The sequence below is a fragment of the Lactuca virosa genome, chromosome 8 (genome assembly GCF_052849685.1).
Source record: "Lactuca virosa cultivar CGN04683 chromosome 8, Lactuca_virosa_CGN04683_v6, whole genome shotgun sequence".
In the NCBI taxonomy this organism is placed as follows: Eukaryota; Viridiplantae; Streptophyta; class Magnoliopsida; order Asterales; family Asteraceae; genus Lactuca; species Lactuca virosa.
The window spans coordinates 233,014,531-233,021,909 of record NC_136433.1 but is presented as its reverse complement, the minus strand read 5'-3'; the positions used below and the strand labels follow the sequence as shown (position 1 = coordinate 233,021,909).

Below are 7,379 nucleotides of genomic sequence, written 5' to 3'. Positions count from 1 at the left end.
CTGATTCTACCTGTGAATCAAAGTACATTGCAACAAGCGAAGCATCAAAGGAGGCTATATGGTTGAAGAACTTCATCGGAGACCTTGGAGTTGTACCAGCCATAAAGGAGCCAATGGAGATTTTTTGTGATAATGAAGGAGCAGTTGCCTTGACAAAGGAACTAAGAGATCATGGCAGATCTAGACATATCGACAGAAAATACCACTTTATCAGACATAGATTAAAAGGACACCTCGTCGTAAAGAGGGTATCATCTGAAGAGAATCCTGCGGATCCCCTCACAAAGGGTCTGAGTAGGGTTAAGCACGTTCAGCATGCAAGGAGCATTGGTCTGAAGGATGATATTAGTTTTAGTGATTAAATATATATTTAGAAACTTGTAACAAATAAATGTAATTGACATTTGATGATTAAATAATGGAGATTTATTTATGAGTATTGTTTACTATCTTTCGTCTATTGTTCATTTTTGTGTTTCATTTTGCATGTTTTACTTCCCGGATAATCAGATTATTCAAAATATCCACAGTCGATCATACTTTGGAAGTAAGTAATGAATTAAGACTGTCATGAATCAGACTATAGATTGTCTAAGGGGTTAGACATAGCAATGGTTTGCTGCAGTATTCATGAGTACTTTTGAAATGGAGAATTTGAGTATTGGATTAACCCACGCTCATTGAATTACTTCATGGAATTTATCACGAGTAATTCTGAGACGATAATATTGTATAATCTTTAAACGGAGATATATGAGTTGTTGTTTACAAGTTGGTTGTGCATTGATAATGCGTAAACGCATCAGTAACTTGATGTTATAAAACGTATTGTTGTGCATGATTTGATGAGTAAATAGTACAGGCATATAATTCAAAGTTTATTTGTTCCTTTTTCCCTAACGGGAAAAGCAATATCTTGGGCCCCTCGATGATTTGATGTCGACTTATGTGCTGGGCCCGACCAGGACTAAATTGATGTGTTCGATTAGTAGTTATTTGTCATTACAAATTATAAATCGGGAAATAAAATCGTTGGACAATGAGGATGATTCAGTTCCATGTCATTTGTCCACATGATATCATGCAGAATGTAGGGTTATATGATCACTTATCTTAGGACACGTAACTGACTAGGTCAGAGTTCGATAACGGCTTTGAGAGCTACAATTTGCTAGTTAATTTTTGAAGTTATACTTGCAACTATAGTTATTAGACTTATATAAGTGGGAGACTGTTGGATTGAGTGTCTAAGCCCATAACTATAAATGGTATGTACTTGAATTGATAGTAGCACAGTCGTTTTAGGTTGCCTTCATACTAGCAACTAGACATGATGACATATTGAGAAAGAGGAAGAATTTACTTTTTGGAATAATAAATTAATATAAATGATTTATTAATGTATTCTGGAAATAATATATTAATTAGATATCATGTTATTTAATTAATATTTAATCAGAAATTAATTTGGAATTAATTTTGGGATTAAATGAATTAATTAAAAGTGCAGGGGCTATTTAGCAATTTATTGATAGTTGTGGATTTGGGCTCTTGGACCACCCTAGAAGGGTTGGACGAAAACTTCTAGGGAGGCCCTAGAACTTTCGTCCAAGGCCTAAGGGATGAGAGTCCTTGGGCTGCTTAGGCCTTAAGCTAAGGAATTAGGGTTTCCTCCTTAAAACCTTAACTTTGGCTCTAAGCTACCTCAACTATATAAGAAGTTATAACCCCTCTTGATTTCGGCCATGCATTCCTAACCCTAAGAAGAGTAAAATTCTTCAAGCTTCCTCCTCCTCTCTCATATCATCCTCTTGCTTAGCGTGTTTATGAGCCATTAGATGTGTTACACTTGTGACACTTGCTCTCAAGTCCAAGATCTTCAAGGAATTCATTGTTATTACAATATAACAATTGTGACACTTGCTCTCAAGTCCAAGATCTTCAAGGAATTCATTGTTATTACAATATAACAATTGAGTTATGTATTATAACCCTAGTTTTTGTTAATTTCGAAGATTATAGATGCCTCCTAGGGTTCTTGTTTTGTGTTCAATACTTGTATGTTTAATCGATAAAACATAGATCCAAACATTTTAGGGTTGCATGCATACATATGGATTGTTTGTTATGCTAAAAACCCATAAAAATTAACCGAAAGTGAATATAATGAAATAATATCATAGTACAAATCCCAAAATCATATAATGCGGAAAACATGGGCGAATGCGGTGCGATCAATCTGGGCCTTTCCCTTTCGAGCTGGAAGTACCTGAAACATAAACTGAAAACTATAAGCACAAAGCTTAGTGAGCTTCCCCAAAATACCACATACCATACATATATGTCATCTCGAGGCTGTACTGTGTCTATTTCACCCCCGAGTCTATTTCAACTCATGTGTCAGCACAAGGATGTACGGGGTCTATTTCACCTCCGAGTCTATTTCAACTCATGTGTCAGCACAAGGATGTACCAGGTCTATTCCACCCTTGGGTCTATTTCACCCCCTTCGATATCTTTCAACCGATATCGGGTCTATTTCGCCCCTAAAACTAGCATATAATCATAACAGTAAGAGTCACAGAGACAACAAACATATACAGATAATACAGGAAATAGTCACGAAGATAATTATTATCCTACCAACATAATTTAGTGGGCCGACATTGGTGCCTTCAACCCACTCTTTTTATTTCTTTTTTGCAACTTGTTTTTAAAATAGATAAAGACCGAAAAAAAGTGATATACATAAAAGATATAAAGAGGGCCCACTCTCATATACAAACAGAGGGACCGCTTCCGCCATAAATACCGTTATGAACAATATAAAGGCTCCAACCTTAGTAACTCCGTCATTGTCAGAAGCAAAAAAAAAACCCGTGTGAGCTCCGACGATTTTCCGTCGAAGCTCCATTTCGTCAATCTTGCCCCTTTGGCATGCCCTTCAATCCAATTCAGGTTTGTGTTACCATTTCTAAAATATCTTCTAAAATTTGAAAATCAATTTGATTGTGTTCACATTGATTGTTTATCCCCGAAGCAGTTTAGAGGTAGAGATATTACTTCAACACTTATTTTTATGGACTAAATCTTTGTTTATTTACTAATGTTTGAATGTATGTGTCGATTTTTTGATTTTATTAGGAATTTTAGTATGAAGGAAATCGGGAAAGTACAATCGTAGGGTTTTAAATGTACTAGTTTGAATTGATGCGATCAAAGTTAGGGGTAATGTAAGGCAATAAAAAATTTAGGGTTTACAATTTGAAATTGAATTGGGATACATGATGTTAGATTTTAATTACTAATATACTAGCTTGATAATGAAATCCTACTTAGATTGAACAATAATAACTTTAAGTTTTTCCTAAATGTGCCACACACCTTTGATCTCTTTCCAATTAGGGCTTCATAGCTTGAAATGAAATTGAGGATGTATGATTTGGAGTTGAATCAATGATTTACAAGTTTGAAACATATAATGTACTTATATCAAGGGGTTCAATCTTTGTCTATTTACAAGCTAGAAATACAAGCCCACATTGATTGCATGAAACATCAACCGAAGAAGAAATAACCGGTGGTGTTTGACTAGAGAAAAAGAATACAAATACAAGCAACAACATAGAAAGCAAAGAAGAGCACGGATAAGAATGTGAATACTCCATAAATAGACATATAGTGACATCAGATATTAATAATAAAGCAAGAAACAAATATTAGCAATAAAGCAAGAAGAGGATACTAACAATACAAGCTATATAGTAAATTAAGTATTCAATTTAGGATTTAAAAGTTTATTTTGTTATATCTTGCTAAGAAATGAACATAAGGTGGTTTATTATCTTAATACAATAACACATTTATAAGTACTTGTGCTTCCCCTTTACTTGTATATGGTGAATATTAACTCTATGGGGGTCACAAATTATGATACTCTCTTCGATAATTATTAGAATTACATTGGGCATATATAGTGGCATAAACTTTGAATATAACTACATTTCATATATTTGCATACAAACTGAAGCAGTGGATATGGCTCGAAAACGTCAAGAACAAAGACATGGCCAAAATAACAATAACAATCAGGGCCTACCAGGTATGTTTATTCAACTCACACACATTATACAGTTTATACTTTGTATCTTTTATCTATAACATATATATATATATATATATATATATATATATATATATATATATATATATATATATATATATATATAATTGTAATGTAGCTCCAAGGGTACGAAGTCATTCTACTGGAGATTACCCTAATATTCCTATCACTCCTCGACCTATAAGCATTAGCAGCACACAGTGAGTAAAATATTTTACTATTTCAACTTACTTACACACTTATATATATATATATATATATATATATATATATATATATATATATATATATATATATATATATATATATATATATGTATTCCATGATTTTAACTTTATTTACTTGTAAATACAGTATTCTTGACACTATTGCTACAAAGACCTTGTTGGCTATACTCCGAGCTCATTGGCCCAAAGGAGTGTTCACATTTTATAGAGCGCCAAAAAGATTTTGGCCTACTATTATTTCAGAGTTTCGAGTAAATACATATATATACATTCTCCTTTTGTAATTTATGTTCATCATTAATTAATATTACATAATGTTTTTTTTTTTTTTTTTTTTTTTTAATTGTTGGTGTTTTGGAAATTGGTAGAGGTACTATTGCTATCCTCGTGGTGTATCCAATGCTGAAGGTGATGCAGTTGTGAGACAACATGTGGCACGTACAATGACTCAAGCCTTATACGAGGAAAGAATTAGGGCACAAGAAAGGGCTAAAAGAGAGGGGACATCACTTTTGGAACAGTGTCCTACATACTTTGACATACACGTGTGGGATTCTTTCTGTAATCATTGGCGCAAGAGGTCTTTTAAAAGGAAGTCTATCATCAACAAACAAAATAGGGAAAAGCTTCAAGTGGTTCATACAACTGGGGCAAAGTCCTTCAATAAGTTTATACTAGTAATATATATTCTATACATTATATAAATATAATACTTAAAATTCAAATTTAAATAAAGAGTTAAGTACATTCTATGTTGTTTTGTTTATAGGATCTGCTTCAGGAGTGCAATGAGCCTCCTACAACCGTAGAGGTTTGGGAAGGATCGCATAAAATAAAAGAGACTAATGAATGGGCATCTGAGGAGGCACGGTTGATTGGGGTAAGTGTAATTAATCACTGTTTGATCTAGAAGTTATTTTGCTAGTATGTAACTTTAGGTGTTTCAAAAAGTTTTAGTATATATATAAGTAAAAATGTAATATAAATACTTGGTTTGTTTTGTTGTTGAACAGGAGCGCATGCGAAAGATATTAGAATCCAAAGAGTCAACTCCTGATTGGGATTCAGACATTTCCATTTTACTTGAGGCTCAAGGACCAATTAAGAAAAACAGAATCATTGGTCTCCCTCGAGTCCGAGCTAACTCAGTTATACCATATATTCAACAGAATCAACGAACACAAATGACTCGGTCAAACAATAGCGACAATGAAACATTGGCTGAACTTGTCCGTCAATCCCGAGTTAACTCAGTTGTATCGCGTGGAAGGAAGCCTAAGGGGTTACTCAGGATTTGGTCAAAAAGCAGCAACAAGAACAGCGATGGTGGCAGTGGCAGTGGTGGTGGTAGTGGTAGTGGTGGTGCTGGGCCTTCAAGATCTGGACCTGGGATTCCTAATGAAGTGTTGGTTGAACTTGTTGAAAGGACATTAAGGGCATTTCAATCAGATCCTTCAATTGACGAATCCAAGTATCCTAATCCTGAGCAACTTCATTTACTTGCTCAAGAAGTGATTGGTGGATCGGGTTTTAACTCGGCTCCACATGTCTATGAGGTGATGAGAACCCAAGTGGTGCGCCTCATGGTTTGTATCTTTGAGGAAGCTTTTCAACATTTGAAGAAGTCGTAAGGTAAAGGTCCTCATCATGATTTGTCTATCCTAGTAATACTTATCTTTAGCTTCCTAAGACTTAAATACATCTATATATGTTATCTTACTATATCAAATAATGGCAAATAATGTCTGCTACCTGACTATATAACTTTTTTTTTTTTAATATTTGAGATGCATTTTGGTTGACTGTGATTGTGATTGTGTCAATGGTACAAAAGGTTGCTTCTTCGTGAATCAATCTATTGATTTTCTATGCCATTTCCAAACAAATCATCGACACTCCAGAAGTAAAGTATAGGGAAATTAAAACCAGATGCAATCATGAGGTAATCGATTAATCACCTCAATACATATATATTATATAAACGAAAGTAACACCAAAGGCATCTATACGTAAAATATAGAGAAGCCTAATATCATTAAACCTTAATCATCATTCAATAGTAGAGCCACCAAATTGCTTACCTGTAAAGAGCGTCAAGGTGTACAGGCTCCACTTCTTTGGTTAAGAGAAACATTTGAGAAGCAATTCAGGGAGATTGAGCAAGACAACAACAATAGTAAAACTGCAGAACAGGTTTAATTGACTCTGATCATGTCAGCTTCTTCACACACAAACGTATAAATCACATCAAATTTCTCTGCTTAATCAAATAAACCAGAGGTTCTGGCAGCATATTGAGTAGAAAACTACGATTTATATTCAACATTATCTTCTGCATCATTCAAAATCACAACTATCTTGGAAGCCCTGATGTCAGCGCAACCATAGAAGTAGTAATCGGGGGGTTATACTGACAAGTGACAAGTTTCCATCTTTCCTAACATAAACTCCTGTAAAGATGTCGTTCGAACCCTAAAATCAGAACTGTACGTCTTGATATTGGTAATCAACTACTTCGAGGAGTTATCGTCATCGGAGTTGTCGTGTTCGAGGAGGGGGAAGAACGTGGAATCTTCCGATAGGTGGTGGCAATGAGGGAGGGCACCGATCACGGCCTGCGATTCCCTTCCGGTTGGTTCGGTTTAACGTAAAGTCTAAACGAATTTTGGCTCCAAGGCAACTCATATGGGTCAACCCACTTGTAGCCTTTCTCCTCAAACTTCCACCCACTTAACTAAAATCATACAAAATTAATTAAAAATAATATTAAAAATCATACCAAACTAATTAAAAACATATAAAAAAACTATTTTAATACATGTATTTATACATGATTTATAAACAATCAATGCTTGAGAGATTAAAATGAGAGAGTCAAAGATAGAAAAAACAACTAGTTATATTATTCGTCATCCTGCATTGTACGATACCAATTCATGCTCGTAGTCATTGCCTCAATATTATCACCGGCACTGCCCGTCGTCTACCCCACCATAGCACCGACTCCGTCCACCCTAACTAGTCGAAAA

General features: G+C 34.7%; 1 long non-coding RNA gene across 1 annotated transcript; it reads right to left on the bottom strand.

The window, feature by feature from the left end:
* Positions 1–2,190: 2,190 nt before the first annotated feature.
* On the bottom strand, positions 2,191–7,008 carry LOC145133398 (uncharacterized). Its single transcript, XR_013718571.1, has 3 exons — positions 6,432–7,008; positions 2,333–2,552; positions 2,191–2,269 (listed from the first exon to the last, which is right to left on the bottom strand). It is a non-coding gene; the product is annotated as an uncharacterized LOC145133398 (long non-coding RNA).
* Between the last annotated feature and the right edge of the window lie 371 nt (positions 7,009–7,379).